The sequence below is a fragment of the Populus alba genome, chromosome 18 (assembly GCF_005239225.2).
Source record: "Populus alba chromosome 18, ASM523922v2, whole genome shotgun sequence".
Lineage (NCBI taxonomy): Eukaryota > Viridiplantae > Streptophyta > Magnoliopsida > Malpighiales > Salicaceae > Populus > Populus alba.
In genome coordinates this window covers 15,255,626-15,277,132 of record NC_133301.1, presented here as the reverse complement: position 1 = coordinate 15,277,132, position 21,507 = coordinate 15,255,626, and the positions used below count along the sequence as shown (strand labels likewise).

Here is a 21,507-nt window from a genome sequence, read left to right as displayed (position 1 = left end):
GAGTGCTCAGAGGCACTAGTGCTCAAAGGCACTTGAAAGGGAATGTGAGTGCTCAAAAGCACTCGAGGAGGATGGTGAGTGCTCAAAGGCACTTGAAGGGGAAAGGGAGTGCTCAGAGGCAATAGTGCTCAAAGGCACTCGAAAGGGAATGCGAGTGCTCAAAGGCACTCGAGGAGGATGGTGAGTGCTCAAAGGCACTTGAAGGGGAAAGGGAGTGCTCAGAGGCACTAGTGCTCAAAGGCACTCAAGGAGGATGGTGAGTGCTCAAAGGCACTCGAAGAGGAAAGCGAAGGCTCGGAGGCCTTCGAGGAGGAAGACGAGTGCTTAAAGGCACTCGAAGAGAAGCGAAAAGCGCTCAAAGGCGCTCTAAGAGGAGGGCGAGGGCTTAGAGGCGCTCGAAGAGGAAAGCGAGTGCTCAAAGGCACTCAAAGAGGAAAACGAGTGCTCAAAGGCACTCGAAAAGGAAATGAGGGCTCAAAGCCACTCTAAGAGGAAGGCGAGTGCTCAAAGGCACTCGAAGAGGAAAGCGAGGGCTCAGAGGCGCTCGAAAAGGAAGGTAAGTGCTCAAAGGCACTCGAAGGAGAAAGCGAGGGCTCAGGGGCGCTCGAAAAGGAAGGCAAGTGCTTAAAGGCGCTCGAAGGAGATGGAAAAGCACGAAGATTTTTCTAGGTGGCCTAATTCTCATGGGTGGCTTGCCTGGGATGAAAAATTCTCAAAAGTGAAAAATTTTCAACAACAATTTCAATCTTTGGCCATTTCAAGTTGGCCTTCCACTCGATGGATTCCGTTGGAATTTTCTCTAATGAGATTTGCAAAACTCAATGTCCAATGTCTCAAAGTTTAGATGATATGCATGCATCTTTACCTGATTTGAAATATAGGCCCCCATTTCTTTTTAATCTTCTTGTTGCTTGACTGATGAGGACTTGCTACCTCTGATTTGGGTCATTTTTGTCGCTTGGCTTCTAGCCCACTCGAGTTGGCCCATGTAAGTCTATTTCCAGATTTGTTCCCACAACTCAGCCTTTGTGGCGCTCATCGCGACCCACTTATTTGCTGAAGATTTCTGACTCGTCAAATAATTTGAGATGACTTATTCATTGCCCCTCATTTCACTGATAAAAACATTCGGTGTCACTTGCTGAAAGGATCAAATTGTCTTTCGTAAACCAAAATGCCCCTTGTCTTGTTGTAGGAGATATTCCTCTATTTTTCTAGAGAGAAAATACAATATTGCCCCCTTGTACTGGTCATTGCCCCCAAGTGTGCTTTGTCAGCGACTTAGACAAATAATGGTTTTAAAAGACCATTCTCTCATATCTCTTTTGGTTCATTTCGGTGAAGGAATGTGAGTCTAGAATGAATCTTGAAATCTTGATCTTGCATTTTGAAAACAAAAATTATTTCGATGTGAATCTAAAACAATTTGCTTTTGAAATCTTACAACTCCTTGGCTATTTTCTTTCTTGGAAAAAGAGGTTATTTGCTCTTGTTTGGCAATGAGATCTTCAGTGAAAATACATCATGAGATGACCTTTTGCTTCAAAGTGAAGGGCTCGAGAAAAAGCTCGAGGTTTTGTATGAGAAAAATTTGTCTCTTTTTGAATCATTCATTTTTATCAGCATGAATAATAATGAGTAGTTTATTCTTGATGTCATGAATCTTATGAAAAAGTATTCTTTGTATTTTGAGAGCATTGTTTATTGTTCTAGGTCGCTTGCATGCTTGATTAGAAAGGACTTCTATAGGCACGTAACGTAGGCTATGGTTCTTGGCTATGAAAGAAATGGATTCGTAAGGCTCAAAGAGTGTTTCAGGGTTTCAAAGACTGAGGATCACTATCAACAGTTTGACTCTTGATGTCATTCACATTTTCTTTTACCGCTCTTCTTTGATTTGCTGCTTCTTCTCTTCTTCTTTGCTTTGCTAGGACATACTCACTTTATCTTGGATGTCACTTTTTCTAGTGATTTGGGCATGCCCCGTAGCATTTGAGTTTCTTGAGCTTTTATGCCTTTTTGGCTTTCTCACAGCTTTTCCTCCTTTCTCTTCTAAATTTTCTCTTGCCCCCCAATGTGGGGTGTGATCCTAGTCGGGATTTTTTTTTCATGAAAGAAAAATTATTCAGGCTCAAAAAGGGATAGCAAGGGATGTACTTATTTCAGAATGTGAAAGGAATAACAAAGATGGCCTTTCCTCATTTCAAGCGCAAGCAGTTCAGATCAATAAACTTTGACCTCATCCAATGTGATGGTTTGGTCTTTGCAAAGATGCATTTCATGGATCATGAGCAACGAGTGTACTACATACCATTATTCATACATTTAAAAACAAATGATTCAAGAGTCATGGGTAAGGGTGTTTATTCATTTGTTTTTTTTTCTTCTTTTTTTTGGTTTATAATTTAGTCACCTCAATGATGGAGTTGCTTGATTCAATTGTCATTCTACAAGTAGAATGTTAAAAATATCATTTTTGAAAGAACATCAAATTATTTTTGAAATCAAAATACCAGATCAATTTTTCAAAACTCCAATAGGGAAATGAATTTTGGTACAAGAGATGAATTGCATCTATGAGATCACGCGAGGCTTCAAATGTGTATTCGTGAGTCCTTATAAGAAAACTCTCTTAAGAAGATAAATAATGTTTGGTCGCAAACACAATTGAATGAGAAACTCATTATTTCATTGAAGCTTTGGAAAAGAAGCTTAACAACAAAGAACTTATGCCAACATGAATATTGGCATGATAACACATAAAAGGGCTAAACATTTAGCGATCATTCATTGGAATTTTCAGGAATCTTTCAATCATTCATTCTCATTGACAAAGGGCATCTCTTCAACACTTAGTTTCAGTCACATGTAGACCATTCTCGACCTATTATCACCATAGCTTTATCTTCAAAATAGTTGATTTCTGGGAGTCGGTGTGAAGGAATTAGCTATAGGAACGATAAGTGTCTTGGCAACCACCTTCAGTGAAACCGTTCTTCTTAGTCGGGTTAGCAATCTTACCTAACCCAATGGCTTGTTCAATCCTCTCAGCTATAATAACCAGGTTAGTGAAATGTTGTGCAGAGCTTCTAACCAAGTATTCAAAGTACGGAGCTTTAAATGTATTGGAAAATAAACTGATCTTCTCTTTTTCAGCATGGGAGGATTAACTTGTGCAGCTACCTCGCTCCATCTCCGGGCATATTCTCTTATGGATTCCTTGTTGTTCTTCTCCATAGCTTGCAAGCTTAACCGATCAGGACCCACGTCTATATTGAACTTATATTGCCTCATGAAGGCATCAACTAAGTCCTTCCATTTTTTAACCTTGGTATTGTCCAACCGCATATACCAAGTGAGGGCAGCGTCACTTAAACTGTCTTGGAAGAAATGAATCAGTAATTTCGAATCATCAACCACCTCAGCCATTTTGTTGCAGTATGCTTTGAGATGAGTTATAGGGCATTGAGTTCCCGTATATTTGACAAATTCTGGCACTCTAAACTTTTTGGGAATGACAATGTTGGGCACCAAACACATATTGACAGCTTTCACTAGGTCACACAAATGGTTTCCCTCAATTGTCCTTATCCTCTTTTCTAGGGTAGTCCATTTTTTTCAAATCCTCTTCTCTCACCATCTAGCCCTTTTGAGATTCTTTCTCAGTAGAATCAATGGTAGACGAAATTCTTGCGGGGTATACTGGCTAGAAATGCATAGCTTGTTGAAATTCAGATGACTCCCTATTTGCCCCCAGATTCTGTGGATCGAAATGAGTTACATGCATATCTTCAGGCTGAGCTATAAGTGTTGCTTTTCTGGATTTATCTCTCAAGGCCTGCTCAAGTAGACTAGTAAGCCTTGCGACTTCTTCCTTAAGATTATCCACCTCTTTTTTATGTTGGGCTTCCAACTGGGCTCTTTCTTCGTTTTCCATTTGTCTTATTCTCAAACGAGTGTTATAAATGAGTTTCAATGGGGGACCTATATTTCAACCTGCTAAATGTAAATCATGCAATTATGCAAAAATGCTAAAGCATAAATAAAAAAAAATAATAATAAAAATAAAAAAATGCGTATGAAATGCAAACTTGCCCTTCACGGGGTGACAACCTAATTGGAAGATCATAATTGTTGAGTGCATCAAGGGGTTGGTCATTATCTAGTTTCAAAGGGTCTCTCGTATGCTTAGTGATCGTCCATGAAAGGTCGATATGAGGCTTACAAGTAGTGTGAAGATAGAGGCCTTGAGTAATATCAGTTTGGCATATCAACCACTTCCAAGTAAACAATCAAGCGAGAGTTGGATGGTTTCACGAGTCTTACCCAGGCTAAAGCCATTGGGGTACCGTTACTTTCCCACTTATCCTAGGTTGTAAAGTGTGTGCTTCCAAAGTGATGCATAACAACATAAATAAGAATGCATGCTAAAGCAGTAAATACAGGAAAAATAAACAAATAAACACAACAAAAAACAAATAATAAAAAAATAGCAATAATAAGACAAAAGACAAAGCTTAATCCTAGTCCCCAGTGGAGTCGCCATTCTGTCGCACCCGACATCGCGGCGGCCCTAAAAAATAATAATTCTCTTGAATTATGAAAAAAAAATAGATTCTGGCATCCGGTTCTTTTAGAAAAAATGTCTCGTTTGAGGAGTCGCCACCTAGTATTATGGTCACTAGGAACCCTAACTGGTCAACAGAGATTCTATGGTTCGGGATTGGTTACGTAAAAGGGAAGATATTATCACCCCTTAAACGTTCTGCCTAAGGCAAACTGCATTGCTGGTTTTGTCTTAAATTGCTAAATGTTTATTAGTTTATGCTGTGATGATTTGTTTAAATATTCCTGACTCTAGCGCCAGTGAATATTCGAGCTCGAATAATTCCAACTCTGGCGTTGGTAAAAATTCGTAGCTACGAAAAAATTAGATTAATGTTTTTTATTCCCTACTCTAGCGCTAGTGAATAAATAAAAATAAATTTATTTTTTACGCATGCATATATTTTTTATTTTTTTAGCTAAATAAAATAAAAATACAACGAATAAAAATAATATAAATTTAAACTGCTATTTTTATTCCTGACTCTGGCGTCAGTGAATAAATCAATAAATTTACATTATTTTTATTCATGCATACACATTTTTTATTTTTTTTATTTTTCTGCTTTTTATTTTTCTATTTTTTCTATTTTTTTTTTGTATTTTTTTGGGCTGGGCCCAGCGCAGCCCGCATGGGCTGGGCTGGACCCAGCAGGGCTGGCCCGGTCACTGGCCCAAGCCAGTGACCCGGGCAGCTTTACCCGCAGGCGTGCGTCACGCACGCCTGCTACAGCACCAATGTAATTAAATTTGCTAGTGCACAGTGTGAATTATCTTGCAAACTGGAGAGACTTACTTGGAAGCAGGGAGGCGGAGACGTGACGGAGGGCTGTTCCTCTGTTTTTTAAGCTTTCTTTTTCTGGTTTTGGAAGCCGGCGCTGGAGAAGAAGAAGCCGATTGTGATGCTGGTGCTTTTTCTGTGGGTTTCTGGTTTCCCTGTCGTCCTCTCTTCTCAAGGAAAGAAAGAAAAGCTCTGGTTCCTGTTCTGTGTGTGTTTCGTTCTCCTGTGGCCTTCTGTATAGTCTCTCTGTTCTTGCTTTTTAATTATCTCCTCTTCTCTGTGTTCCCTTGGTTGCCCTTGCGTCTGTCGGTTTAGGGGGAAGGGGGTGCAACCGTGGTCTGGAAGAAGACGATGATGAAGGTGCAGTGGCCGGCCAAAATTTGCTCTCTCCTCTGTATAATCTCCCTCCCCAGTTCTGTGATTTTTTCGTGGCTTGCCCTCTTCCCCGGTTTTGTGATTCAACCCCCCCTCTGCGCATCCCTTCTCTGGTTTCTTATAGTCGGCGAATGGCATGCGTTTCCATTGGTAATGAAGGCTCAAAACCATTTATTGCAGGAGCAGTGATGGCAGGGGCGTCCGTTTCTCTGGTTTGGTGAGCGGAAGAAGACGAACAGTTCCCCTGAAACGACGTCGTTTTCATGTTTAATGATTATTTGCGTTTTAGCCCTTGAAGTTTTTAAAAGTTTTGTAATTAAGCCCCTCGTTTAAACCGTAATTGTCCCTGCATTTCGGCGCCTTTTTCAAGTTAATCCTTGGACTTTAATCTGCTTCAATCGTGTCCCCAATTAACACCAAACTTTGCTATTTCTTCAATTAAGTCCCTGATTTCATTAATTTAATTAAATCCAAAGTCCAATTAAGTCTAAAGCTTATCAATTCTCCAATTAAACCCTTAATTAATTCCAAGCTCAATTAAGTCTCAAAACTTATTAATTCTCCAATTAAATCCTTGATTGGATGAATTAAATTAATTCCAAGCTTAATTAAGTCTCAAAACTTATCAATTCTCCAATTAAACCCTTAATTGGATTAATTAAATTAATTCCAAGCTTAATTAAGTCTCAAAACTTATTAATTCTCCAATTAAATCCTTGATTGGATGAATTAAATTAATTTCAAGCTTAATTAAGTCTAAAAATTTATCAATTCTCCAATTAAACCCTTAATTGAATTAAATAAATTAATTCCAAGCTTAATTAGACTTAATTCCAAAGTTTAATTAAACCCCAAAAACTTTCATTCATATTGCCCTTAACCCAAAATTTAATTCATTCTTCGTTTATTTCATTTTACTTGTTTTTTTTCATCATCATTATTATTTTTTTCATCAATCAATTTTTTTTATCCTTTTCAATAAATATAAAAAATAATAATAAAAATGATCAAAAATTGGGTTATGACAAACATGAAGGACAATAGCGCAAGCATTCGAGAAAGCAAGCTGCCTTTGAATGAGGATGACCAATTGCTGATGAGAGGCTGCCTTTGGATAAGGATGGCCAATTGCTGATGAGAGGCTGCCTTTGGATAAGGATGGCCAATTGCTGATGCAGAGTGGTGGAGGGGGTGGAGGTGGTGCTGGTGGTGGGATTGGGGTTGGGAATAATGGTCTTTTTAATGAAACGGGAGCGAATTCGAGGGCTGCTTTTTTTTATATTTTTTTAAATGTGGGTATTATTTTATATTTGTTTATATATATTTTTTAGTTGGTTAATTTTTTTAAAATTTATTATATAAATATTAGAAAAATATTTTATTTACAATTTACATAGCCCTATATTCATATGAATTTTTTTTTATGAAATATTAAAATTTAAAATTTATTTTTTAAAAATTTTCCGGGTTGACCCGAGTTGACCCGGGTTGACCCATAAAACCCGGGACCCAGCTCCTTGACCGGGTCAATACCCGGATCGGGTTTGATAACTATGATCAGCACATCAAAATGATTTGAAAACACTAAAAACATATTAATTTGAAGTTAATAAAAAAATAAAAAAATTTCAAATTTTTTCAAAAATACTTTTGAAACGCAAAAACAAACAGGCCCTTAGAGAAGGTGGTGCTCAAGGGTTTTAAGGGACTTTTCTCCGGAAAACAAAAGTCCATAGACAACTTTTCCAAGGAGCTCAAATTCTCAATTAATTAATTAATTATAGACTGGGTTAACTTTCACATTATCTAAGTTTTTTTTCTAATAAAAAAATTCTATATATATTTTTTATATTGAAAACATTTGCGATTGTAGCGTAGCGTGGGCTATAAATATATTATTTTCACTATTAGAGACAAGTAACAACTTGTTAAATCTTTTAAAATACACTAGATGGAGGTGCATCTTTAAAGTTGTTGAAATAAGAAATTTACTTTCGATTAATATACAATCTAACCAATTGATACAATAGATTATAATAAATTTAGAGTAGAAGTTCTAAACAAGGTGACTCTAAATTAGCGGCACAAGTCGTTCTTCCAATATGCTACTTCTCTTCAAAAAGGATATTCATTACCTTAATTATTATAATTCGAAGTAGATTGTTTCCTTGCCAGAATTATATAAAATTAAAAACGGATAACCTCGACCTCTTTTATGAACATGTTCTTGCGCTTATCGTCCTTTATTAATTTTAGAATAATATTGCCAACATATTAGTTTTTTATTTTTATGATCACTTAATACCTTCAAATTAGTTTTCAAGTTTTGAGATTAAGTTCATAGATCTATTCTCACCACGAGATTAAAAATAATTTAATATTTAATTAAAATAAATAAATTAATTAATAATATAGATATCATATTCTTTCTTAACCAATTACCACAACAAAACGACCTAGCATTACCATGTTGAAACAATGCCTACCCAAATAACTCAAGCCCAAACAATGACATGAATTGGGTAAGCAATGTCTCCTTTTTTTATATATAATAAATAGGAGTGAAGATGTGAAACAATGATGAAGGGAAGAAGATAAACATTAATTAAAAGCCTAGTTAAGAATTTGAGATATTTAACATGCATTTATTGGATATTTTTTTTGGAGTAGGACTTGTGAATAGGTTTATAGAAACACCAACTATTACTCACTTCAAAGCTTTGAAGCGAATTCTTTGGTATATCAAATATACTATTGATTTTGGCTTATTTTATGGATATTCTAATAACTTTGATCTTGTGGGTTATAGTGATAGTGATTGAGTTAGAGATATGAATGATTGAAAGAGTGCTATGGATTTTTTTTTTTTACATTGGAGACACATTATTCACATGGAATTCAAGTAAGCAATCTATAGTCACTTTGTTAATATGTGAAGCTGAATATGTAGTTAATACATCATGTGTTTATCATTTCATATGGCTAAAACGATTATTGAAAGAATTGTAAATGCCACAAGAGAAGCCTTTATATGGACAACCGTTAAAACCTCTAAACCACGTCAACCACAAAGCAGCTTACTTCAAGTAAGGTACGCTAGGGGTGCTAGTACCTTCTCTAGCCACACCAGTCCATTACCCTTGAATCTTTGACAAGACCAATACACCCGAGTTTTCCTAGCAACCCTGAACCAAACAACTAGCTAGGTGGCGACTCCTAATTGACGCCATGATGTTGCGCGTTCATGCGCGACACTAGGGAAGAAGTAGATGCTGATGAGGTCATGTTAAACACTGTTCTTGCAGTTAAGGCTGGTGAAGCTATACCAATTGATGGAGAAAATTGTGAAGTGGATGAGAAAACTTTAACTGGAGAGTCGTTTCCGGTTGCCAAACAAGAGGATTCCATAGTGTGGGTTGGAACTATTAACTTAAATGGTGTCAATACTTCTCTCTGACACTCTATGAATTGTTTTTGAATGCATTTTGGCTTTGGTGGTAATGGGGTGTTAGAACTACCGCTTTAGCTGAAGACTGTGTGGTGGCTAAAATGGCAAAGCTTGTGGAAGAAGCTCGAAACAGCAAGTCTAAAACTCAAAGATTCATAGATAAATTTGCTCAGTACTATACTCATCAAGTTTTATAGGCTTTCACTGAAGTAGAGTACCGAGAACGAGCATTTGGACAGCCCTTCACATCATTCTTTTAGAATGAATCGTCAGCTCTGTCAAAGAACCATCTCAACCCAATAGCTTAAGCTGTTAGGTGAGGCTCCAAGATATGATTTATATTATTTTCTAACACACCCCCTCAAGTGAAAGTCATTTGGACTTGAAACTTGCACAGGCCCACATTACCTTGTGCTTAATTTTATCAAATAAATAGGGATGGTGAGATTCGAACTCGTGACCGCTTGGTCATTAAAGCTCTGATACCATGTTAAAGAACCATCTCAACCCAATAGCTTAAACTGTTAGGTGAGGTCCCAAGATATGATTTATATTATTTTCTAACAAGCTCTGACAATCCTACCTTTCATTTTGCGGGAAAGTTTTCATTTTAGTTCGTTGTTCAGATTTGCAGCGGTGATATTCATGCCGGCTGGCGTAGCAGTGATTCCATTAGCATTACGAGTTCATAACCGTGATCACTGGTTTTACTTAGCACTGGGCAAGATTAAGGCAATGGCTTTCGACAAAACCGGTACCATAACAAGAGGTGAATTTGTTGTCACTGATTTCCACCATCTCGGCGAGGATCTAGAGGAATTGCAAAATTTTCCTGGAGAAGGAATCCAAGGAAAAAATGAAGTGAAAAATATATGTATTGATAACAGAAAGATTGCTCACAGAGCTTCCGGAACAGGTGAAAAGCCCTATTATATCCTAGTAAGAATAAACAATATGATTCACATTTCAAACTAACCATGATTATTTTATTATATCATAGTAAGACTAAAGATTTCTATCGATTTGTAATCTGATATGTAAATCAATCGGTTCCCTTAAACTAACGAGATATATGATGTTTCATAAACTAATTTTTTATTTTAAAAAAAAAATAATAAAAAAATAATTTGAAAATTGAATTAAGATAAGACAAATTGAGAATTTAAGGACTAATAAGGATGGGATAATAAATTTAAAAGTTAATTTAATCAAAACGTGAAGGATTGATAAATTTAATGACTTAAATAAGCTTTAAATTATTTTAATTAATAAAATATAGAGCTTAATTAAAAAAATATCAAAATTCAGAATTAATTTAAATTAAAATTATAAAAAGTTAAAGTTAAGAAACCAAAATAAATAGAAGGTGATAACATAGGAGGGTTAATTAATTATTCTAAAGGTAATTTTAAAATATTTAAAAGTTAAGTAGCTAAGTAAAGAATGAATTAATTAAATTGAAAACCAAAAATTGTTTTTGTAAATGGCAACAGGGTTTCAATTGCAATTCATCTAGGAGAAAAATTAAAATAGCCCTTTCAGGTGAAAACAACGCTGTTTCAAAACAAACTATTCATCTCCTTCATCCCACCGATTCAGCAGAAACGGCAGTAGATCATGGTCACGTCTCTATCCAGTATCTCTCCTCCACAATGTGCCCCTAACAGTCCAGTAATGGGCATTTTTTTTTTCTCAATCATGACAGTGGGGAAAAACAGAGACATAGAGAAGACAGAGAGACTTGTGGCCTTCCTCCAGCGAATGGGAACTTCAACTACCCCTCACCGTAGGTTGATGATCCAACCAACCAAATACAAACCCAGAGAAACCAGGACGAACAGAGAAAGGCCGCAAAGAAGGGGAGACCACAGACAGGTAATGCAAAAAAAACACAGACGAAATGAACAAACACAGATAATACAGAGAGAGACCAAGAGGAACAAGAACAGAGAGAGACAGAGGGAACAAGAGAAAGCAAAAAAAGAAAAAAAAGAGAAAACAAGCAGAGAAAAGCAAGAACAGAGTGAAGTGAACGAAAAACTGAAGTAGATGGGAAGAAAGTAACAATGGTTAGCCAGCCCTCCATCACCATCGTCTTCGTCTTTAAGTAGCAGCCCCAGGTAAGTCTTCCTTTCTCTTTCCCCCGCTTTGCAGCTTCAATTCTTAATAATAATTGTAATAATAATAACAAACATGGATTGTGGACCATAAGGAACAGCGAACGAAAGGCCTTTCATCAATATCCTATAATCTGGAATAAATCGGTCATTTCTGCTTATAAAAGCATGTTACCGCTCAGGATATTCTATACGCAATAGGTGACTTACCTTCAGCTAAAAATTGAATACTCTGGTTATTATCACTCCGGAGCTTTATTTAAAAGCAGGCATGCTATCTGCAAGTCTATCAGCAGCCTCCTCGGCAAATTAGAATGGAAACAAGAAGAATTGTAATCTGGATTGGTTCAAAATTAAGAGTCAAAGATGTTAATTAACTCAATGTCTAGGATTGAAAGCTTTCCGGAATCCACACACCAATTCAAAGATCTAACAAACCGTCTTCATTTGCATCCATACTCCCAATAGCTCTTTCCACTCAATAAACGAATTTCATACAAAACTTTAACTATAGCAATCTGAAAATGGAAATATATAATCTGAAAAATGTTTCCCAAGACTTCATTACAAGATAAAAAAGAAAAAAAGAAAAAGTAATGGCAACTGAGAAAGCTCCACAAGAACATGTCAAAACACCCATACATGATCCAAGGACATGTGAATAATACATTTAAGTAACTTGACATTCTTGATGCAAAGAGATCAAGCCATCCAAACTTCATGTCAGAGACATTGCTATCCTGGATTCGGTCCCCCCAAATTACAGCTGTAAATATAAAGGAAAGCTCAGTAGTTGAAGAGATGGTACATTGTTTCATCGCAATTATTGCCATGAAATATTCATGAATAAAAACAGTAGAACACAATTACGATGCACTACATACAGAATAATCTCTGAAAGTGAAGTTGCCATACCAATTACTCATCAATCCTTATGTGAATGTGTTACTTACCTCCCTCTTGAGCTTATCAATTTGTTAGTATTGTTGCCGCTCAAATTCAAGTCTTCCAAACTGCTCAAAGATTTTTTATATTTTAAAAAATAATAGTTAATTAATTCACTATAACAAATTATGTTTAAAAGATTAAATTTAATAGAGAAAAGAGAAGTGTGTGTGTGTGTGTATATATATATATAAAACAAATAAATTAAGACTTCATGTAAAGAATGAAAAAAAAGATATTATTGAAGTAATTTAATTAAATTGATGAAGAGGCATGTTGATATTGATGAAGAGGCATGTAATTAATTGCTATGGTGACTCCGTGTAAAGGGGTTGAGGCGGTGAAAGAGCGAAAAATAAAAGAAGTAATTGTTACATTGACGGTCTAATTTGTATGAAAATATTAATAAAGTAAGGAATTAAAAGAAAAACAACAAATCATCTTTCGTTGTTTTAATAATCAAAATATGTTTTCTATTTGCAAGGATGCAGTGCGGTGACTCGACCTCTGCTGCTGCTGCAGATAATACTTTTAATTTCACCTTTTATCCAGGACGGTTGGGAGGTGCTCTTGGGATAGTTAAGAGAATCTTTGAGGTGCAAGAGAGAGATTCTCTCTTCCTACGAGAGGCAGCCATCCTTGCAATGAAACCACCATCATTATCCTTTTATATATATATTTTTTAATTTTAATATTTATTATTTTTTTAATTTTAACTCCTTATAGTGTTTTAATCTTTTAAATTTTATCTTCATTCTTTTAATTGTTATTTATTTTATATAAAATCATTTTTAAATTGTTTTTTTGTTTTTCAAATTTCATCCTCCTTAAATTTTTTTAAGCTTATACTTATAGGATTAAGTTTTTATTATGAGATGGTTTACATGGTTTTTGAATTTTATTAATTAAGTGGTTATAAGTTTAAATTTTATTATTCTATTTATTTTTATAAAAATTAAATATAAAATAATGTAAAATTATATAAGTTTCAAGATTAAAAAATTTTTATTTGAAAAGATAGTATTTGTTAAAAAAATTATATAAATCTTATTTTTAGAACCATATAATAGATTAAGTTTTTAGATTAAAATGATTTTTTTGAAAAGTTTTGAAGTTTTGAGATTAAATTCATAGCTTTTTTCTCTTTAAATACAAGAAATATACAGGTTATATATATATATTTTTTAATTATTTTTTATGGATATTGGTTTTTTGATTGGCAAGAAACCAATGAGATTATTGTCGCTGATATATAGCTCTTGTAGATGATTTAAGTCACATAAGTCTGACAGAAAAATTAAAACTCTTTTTTTTTTTTTGTTTGCCGCTGCTAGTTTCCCTTGTGTTTGTTTTCTTTGTTTCCATTTTGTTGAAGTTTTCTTCTTTTATGTGTTGATAGGTCTGAATCACTAAGAAAACATACCTCATTTCTTTAGCAGAGTTGTTTTCACAGAATGAACGTGAATTTGATCATGTAAAGATGGGTTGTGGTCATTTTGCAGTTTAACTGAGTTCTATGCTTTCGTTTAACTGAGTTCTTTTGGATATCTGAAAGTTGGTATTTTGTTGTTCAGTGGGAAATTTAGTGTGTTTTGGGACTCGGTGTATGGCGAGGATTCGGAATAAATGAGGCTAACATATTGTCTTAAAGAAGGCCATGGTCATAAATAATAGGGAAGGAGTTAGTAATTAGCATTCAAGATTGGATCTGCATGACCAGGACTGTTTTTGATGGATATTGGTTTTTTGATTGACAAGAAATGGCAGCTGGTTTTTAATGTGTGTGCATGCTTTGCTCATGTTGTCATATATGTTTGTTTTCTCAAATGCATCATGCAAATAACAAAATTGTCTTCAAAACACTTATCTGACCTTTTGTTGTAGATCAAATTCCGTATATTGAATCAGGCACTTACGTGGACTACAATGACGAGAATGGCGGGGTAATCCAATTTTCAAAGGAAGATATATGGTATTGTTGATTTGGACACTGACTTCAGCTCGCTCCCAGAATGGATATCAATGAAAGCAATGGTTAGCACCTGGCTTGCAGATGCAATCATGTATGAACTCTGGGTGGGGTCTGATGGAACCTCTGCCCGCACAATTTATTACTCTGGCCTCCCTTGGTTGATAGGAAAGGCTCCATTCATGAGCATATGGAGCTTTGTCAACCACATTAGGGGATCAAACATTTCTTTTTGAAAGGTGATTCTTTTTTATATCGTGGTTAATATATATTTTTTTTCATTTTTTACGTTAAATCATCTAAGATATTTTGGTTTTTATGTTTTGAATTCAAATTTTAAGTTTGAGGTCTTGAAAATGCATTGATTATACACCCAACTTCATTTTTCTGTTTGTGCAGGCCATCTAGTTTGGACGCATATTTCCTTGGGCATGTCTTTTTCACTCTTCAAGCATTTACCAATTGTCTTCTGTGACCTGTGAGAGCTGAATGCTGGCATCTGTAATCTCATACGATGCTGAAAAACTCTGGGTGGGGTCTGATGGAACCTCTGCCGCACAAAAACCATTAGGAATCATCGATGCTGCGAAGTGCACTCTTGGAGCATCGTAATCTCATATGATATGCTGAAAAACCTACGACAGATTTCTTGGAGGCTGGATCGTCTTCTTCTGTCCCGCAATTCCTTTCAGACGCTTCATCAATTTCAACAAGACATCCTTCAAATTCATGCAAGATATTTTCACCTTTTATTCTTGAGAATATTATATTGGTCATCTGATAGTGTCTTGAGTTGTGGATTTACTAAACCAAACCAGCCTACAGAGTACAGATCATGTTTTAGTCATCATCAAACTAACAATTTGTTGTTTAAGATGCTTCAAGAAAAATAAAAGCCATTGGGAAATAAGAGGTCAAAAAGTACCATCCATATCTCTTTTCTTTCAAATAGAATTTCTAACTATTTTCATGTGTTGTTATCATAGGCTCAAAGCCTAAGAAGCAACCCAAGAGGGAAAGGACAGGAGAGGAGAAAACTTTCCGAAGAAGGGCAAGATACTTTCTAGTAACACAAGTAGTTGCGGTTTTAGTCTTTCTATCTGTCATGAGCAGTAATGATTTTTCTGAGGTGGAGGTTGATGATGATGAAGATGAAGATGAAGGCTTCAGTTATGACTGAAGAAGCATTCATTTTTTGACAAATTTGTATTTTCCTTGACAATTTTTTCCCTCGTGACAATTCAGTCATGGACATCACTGTGAGAAAGATAGTTTCCTGTTTACCTTTCATTCTTGTATTCCATGTAAAAATTTTGAAAAATAATCATCCAACAGTTGTAGGTTGTTAATTGTGAACATTTCCTTAAGCACAGTGATAGGTGGTTCAGAGAAGAAATTGTGGCCAAAGTAGTTGGATTCTAATAATCAAAATTCAGAAACTCTCCTTGCTGCAGGAAATAGTCGTTGTAGTTGTTGAATTTGAATCCACTGTAAAAAATAACCCTGTGAGCACTCATTCATTCTCATTGATTTACTTCCAATTCCTTCTTCCTGTTTCTGGTTCTTTGTTTACCGTTTCTGGTGATATTGAGTTCGTTTTTTGGTTGGTAACGGAGCAAATGGTTCAATTTACAATAGTGGAACAAAATATGATATAACTCAGCGATGCTATAACAAAATAGATGAAAAAAATATGTGAGCTTCCGTGTTTGATAGATTCAAGCAGTTTCCAATCCCAGATATTTCTAAGCATATCTGCATAGTTCACAAAGAATTATGTTAGCTGGAGCAGCAATTGCTCTACGCTACCTTTGTCATTTAGGTTATAACATGTAATTACATCACTGATGCTATCAATATTAGCCACTGGGATATCATAAATTATGTTCTTGGCCTGCTAGAATTCTGGAGCACTTGGCAATGGCATTCTCCCATTACTTAACATATTCTGCAGAACCAATAGCAAATTCAGTAAGCGAGCTGTTTGCAACTGACATTCCTGCACAAAGTACCTTCATGGGAATTTCAGCCATTTTCTCTGTCGTCATTACATCTTCTACTTCATCAACCTCCACCATTTCCATACTTCTGCCTCATTCAACTGACAACCTGCTCCAAATCTCTTTGAACGGATTGGGACCCTGTGTGGATCGCCTCTTAGCTGCTGTTCATAGATAAAACCCATTCCAGCAGCAAAAATAAATACATTGAAATTCAATGCTATTATCATGGCATTGAAAACCAGGGACGCTCAGAATGCATCATTCAAAAAGTTATGCAAAAGATTTGAGATGTACCCTGACTTCTTGGTAGAGTTTCTTCACCCGGGCATATAATCTGTCAAATGTTGATTGGCGACTACATGAGAACATGCAAGAAATCAAATTGGTGTTGTAAGGAAAAACCTTTTTTTAAAATCAAAACGACGTGATTATGATTTTTTAAAATTTATATTTTGGGTCAATCCAGCTCGATTTTTTTTTAAAACAATGATGGTAACTATCTATGCTATGCCTGTTGTGTCCGAAGACAGTACAAGACAAGACCTACCTCTTTTCTACCCCCTTACCACTTCCCTCTTTCCATCCTCAATTTCCAAACCCAAAAAAAACATCATCAAACCCTAACTGAAAAAGCTTTTATCTCTGATAAAACAATGCAAGTCGAAATACCTATTAAAACAAATCCACACACAAATGCTTATAAACTCAATACAAAAACCCAATTTCCTTCTTTCCAAAATCATTGACCTCAAAGACTTGGCCTATGCATCCCTTGTTTTTAATCCACTCACCAAACCCAATATTTATCCCTTCAATGTCATGCTTTGTGGGTTAGCTACCACATGGAAAAGGTATGATTTTTGTGTTGAATAGTATTACAAGCTGAAGTCTTTAGGCCTAAAAGCAAATAATTTTACATACCCTTTTTTGTTTATAGCGTGAGGGAATGTTTGGGGTTTGGTTCATGGAAAGATTGGTCATTGTCCTGGTGTTTAAGGCTGGTTTGGATGGTGATGAGTATGTGAATCATTCTTTGATTGCACTGGACACGCAAGGTGTGGTGAAATGGGGTTTGCACGGAAAGTGTTTGATGAAATGGGTGACAGAGACTTGATGTCGTGGAATTCGATGATTTCAGGGTATTCTAAGATGGGTTTTAATTGGGTTGTTTATGGAAATGAGGGAGGAGGGGTTTGAGCCAGATGCGATGACGTTGGTGAATGTTCTTGGGGTGTGTGGGGATTTGGGTTTGGGGAGATGGGTGGAGGGGCTTGTTTTGGAGAAGAAGATGGAGGTAAATTCGTATGTGGGGTCTGCTTTGATTGACATGAATGGGTAAGTGTGGGGATTTGATATCTACGAGGAGGGTCTTTGATTCAATGCCAAACAAGGATGTTGTCACTTGGAATGCCACTATCACAAGTTAATTACATCGGTTTTATACTTTGTAATTGTCACATATAATGGAATTGTGTTTATTTCTATTCCTTTGAGCTAACTAAAAATTTGAATTCTTCCTAATTAATCAGCCATGAAATAAAAACCACACAAATATATGAAATTGGTAATTGCGTTTCAAGTTAATATGATTTTTTTTTGTTCAACTATCACTTCATGTGTGCACAGAATGGAGCTTCCAATGAAGCAATTGTACCATTCAATGGAATGAGAGAGGCAGGTCTTAATCCAGATAAAGTCACAATAATTGAAGTATTGCCTGCATGTTCCACAATAGGAGCCCTTGATTTGGGGAAATGGGTTTAGACACATGCATCAGAAAGAGGTTTACAGCACGATGTCTATGTTGCGAGTGAATTGATTGATATGTATGCAAAATGTGGGAGCTTGGATGATGCACTCAGGGTTTTTGAGAGCATGCCTCATAAAAATAAGGTCTCATGGAATGCCATGATTTATGCTCTTGCTTTCCATGGGCAGGCCCTGGAAGCATTATCATTATTCAGACGCATGTCAAAGGATAATGGCACTGTTCAGTCTAATGACATCACTTTCATAGGAGTACTTTCTGCATGTGTGCATGCCGGGTTAGTTGATGAGGGCCGCCAATTGTTTGAATCAATGAAATTGTCATTTGGATTGGTTCCAAAATTCGAGCACTATTCTTGCATGGTTGATCTTTGTGCGCGTGCAGGACTTCTGAACGAAGCTTGGGACTTAATCAAGAAGATGCCTGGAAAACCAGATGAAATTGTGTTGGGGTCATTGCTTGGTGCCTGTCAGAGGCATAGAAATGCAGATGTTGGTGAAAGGGTCGTTCAATTGTTTCCAGAGATGCAATTATCTCATCTAAGATATATGCAAATATGAGAAGGTGGGATGATTCTGCAAAGATGAGGATGTTGATGAGGCAGTGTGGTGTCTCCAAAACCCCTGGCTGTAGCTGGATTGACGTTGGAGCTCGTGCTCATGAATTTCATGCTGGTGACAGCTTACATCATCATTCGGTGAACGTATACCAATTGCTGAATGAGGAGATAAAGAGAGAAGGTTACATTCCAAATATTGGTTGCATATAGAGGTGGAAAAGTTGAATACTTGGTTGCCTCTTTCAGCCATTGAACAATGCATTCGGAGGGATTATATCTTCTGGTTGATGACTCCAGCCAAAATGTTGAATGGTAAGTTGTGTTCTTAATAGCTTGAGCAAGTAGCTCAATCTTGCTGATAGAAATGTATAGTTTACCCTCGCATGAGTATGTTTCTCTAGAATGAAAATTGTTGTTGGATTGTTACATGCATTTGCTGTAAAATAATGCAGTTCATTCAGGAAAGAATGCTAGAACTTTTTTTTTTTTTTTCAGAACATAAGGAGGGAATGCAGGGGGAATTTTGGTGGATTGAAATAAAATGCCCTAGACACCTTTTAAGATTTTAAGGGATGCCATAAATCATTTTCCATAGTCCTTTAAGCCATAACGATGTTTAGTTTCTGAACAGACTTCACTTGAAATCTGACAAAACCCAATCTACGATTAGAACTTATGCAGAACTTGCCTCATAACGCGACTCCATATCTATTTGTCTTTCCCTAGTGGGACCTTGTAATTTCAATAGTTGATGTAAATGCAGTGTAAAATGTTTTTTAGGCCTTGATTGTAGTTTCTGCTTGGAAAGTAGTTTCTATAAAAAATAAATTTTTTAAAAGTGAATTATTTTATGATGTTTAACAATGTTAAAAAAAATAAATTAAAAAATATTTTTATTTTTCGTGTTTAACTATATCATAAAAAATAAGTTGTTTTAGTTATTTTTTTTTTTTAAGTTTATCTAATATATATTATACGTTAGATGTAATTAATATACAATATGGATGAGCCCTTAATTAGACCCATCCAAAGCTAGCATTTTCACCGGTTCCAATAACATGATATTTTGTTGACAATCTTAAGAATTGAGTTATATACATTTAAATGCAGTGTACTCCATATTGTACTTGTTATGATCCTTGTTAAATTTTTAGGGAATGGAAGTTCTGGTGAACCAGAGCATTAGGGAGACTTCATTACAATCCTTAGCATTGATTGTGGAGAAGTGAGAAATATCATTTATAGTGAATTCCAAAGTGTTCTTGAGTCAAAGCTCCATGTTAATTTGTTCTCTCAACATGCTTGCTTATATTTTCCTTTGTTAATCTGTATATAGGCAGCCTCGTTTCATTATTGTTCTATACATAGAAATTGGATGTGGACAGCAAGGACGCGACGATTGCATATTATTTTGATTTCATTGTTGGGACAAGCACTAGAGGCCTTTTGGCATCCATGCTTATATACTGCTCCAAATGATGAAAAACGACCTTCGTTTGCCGCAAAAGATATTGTAAGTTTTATCAAGACCACAATCCAGGCACCAAGTAATTTATGGTATTTTTGAGCTACGGTTTTTTTTTTATGTTGCTTTTTTTTTATGGTATTTTTGAGCTATGGTTTGGAATTGTACAGAAGCAGTATTCTATGGTGATTCATCCTTTAGGGTGTGGGGTTTATTCTTTGTTAAAGAAAAGGAAAGTGTTTTTCCTGTGCTAAAAAGAGAAAAACACTTTCTTTTTGGAAAAAGGGTTGTGTTGTCCTTGGTTGGAAACCACTTTCTTGGAAAATGGTTTCTCAAAGTTTACCAAACATAGAAAAGATGGGGAAATTGTTTCCAGGAAAATGGTTTCCATGAAACAAACAAGGCCAGTTTAGTTTTTTAATGCTCCCTTCTTTGCTTTCTTAACTTTCTCCTTGTTCTGGCTATTGCAGTTGGAAATATGATAAAGCTAAAGCACGTCGTAGGAAGAGAAGAAGTGAGATCCTGAAATGCATTTTGCTTTGTCAGTGCTTTAAGCAAGTGGAGGTAATTAAAGATTCTAACAAGAGACTTAACTTTATTTTCATATATTCTTTCACTGGATATTTGTCCTTGTCTAATTGGATCTATTATTCTTGTTCTTGTTTTCTAGTTTTTTTTAGATGAAGTTTTTTTTCTTTTAAGCGGTGAAAGCTAATGATATCAGGTTTTCTAGTTTTCTGGACATCACTTTTGGAACATCAGAGACCTGGTCTGAGCGTAATCAAATGACTTTAATCAAGCATTGAGACATATGCTGGACGTCTGAGATTAGAGTATTCAGAAGTGGGTTGAAAATTAGAAGCCATCATACATGTGGAGATGAATTGTTATGTGGAATCTCGAGACTGCTTTGATTTATTTGCTCAACCGGGTGGTCATCCATTTCAAGTGGGGAGTGCTGTCGACAGAATGCTATGTTCACAGGATCAATACTCTCAGTTACTGAAGCTTTAGATCAAGCAAACTCTCCAAGTGCTCACAAGCTTATATACAATCAGTGAAATAAATTTGAATTGATATTTGTGTTGTAATGTATCCCCTTTGATATAAAATATTTTTGGATATTTGTGTTATAAATTTGAATTGATCATCTCTAAAAATCAAGTAATAATATTATATACAAGGAAAGTAAAAACTCATGGAATTGAAAAGCCCCCACTATATATAAACCCTCAAAATCAAATGGAACTCTATAAATCAATACAACATCGCTTGAGCATGCCTTTAAACTTGTTTAAATCTTAAAACTAGAATACACAACGATGCACTAAGTCTTGGTACCATCAAGGCTATGAAAACCCAAACTTGGATAAAATTGAAAGATTGTCCACAAGAAAATAATAGCAATTGTTGATGCTTACCTCAATAAAGTGAAACAAAGCTCGTCGCCAATATGGATTTATGTATAGAAC

General features: G+C 35.7%; 1 protein-coding gene, 1 long non-coding RNA gene and 1 pseudogene across 2 annotated transcripts in view; all 3 read left to right on the top strand.

Moving 5' to 3' along the window:
* Positions 1-14,697, top strand: part of LOC118042650 (mitochondrial outer membrane import complex protein METAXIN-like) — a 69,222-nt gene extending 54,525 nt beyond the window's left edge. Inside the window, exons 2-3 of the transcript XR_012168693.1 lie at positions 14,156-14,479; positions 14,640-14,697. The gene's annotated coding sequence lies outside the window, so the exon portion shown is untranslated. The remainder of the gene's footprint in view (positions 1-14,155; positions 14,480-14,639) is intronic.
* Positions 14,698-14,700: 3 nt separating this feature from the next.
* On the top strand, positions 14,701-15,589 carry LOC118042621 (uncharacterized). Its single transcript, XR_012168694.1, has 2 exons — positions 14,701-14,971; positions 15,227-15,589. It is a non-coding gene; the product is annotated as an uncharacterized lncRNA (long non-coding RNA).
* A 976-nt stretch (positions 15,590-16,565) lies between these two features.
* Positions 16,566-21,126, top strand: LOC118042653 (pentatricopeptide repeat-containing protein At2g34400-like; annotated as a pseudogene).
* Positions 21,127-21,507: the final 381 nt, after the last annotated feature.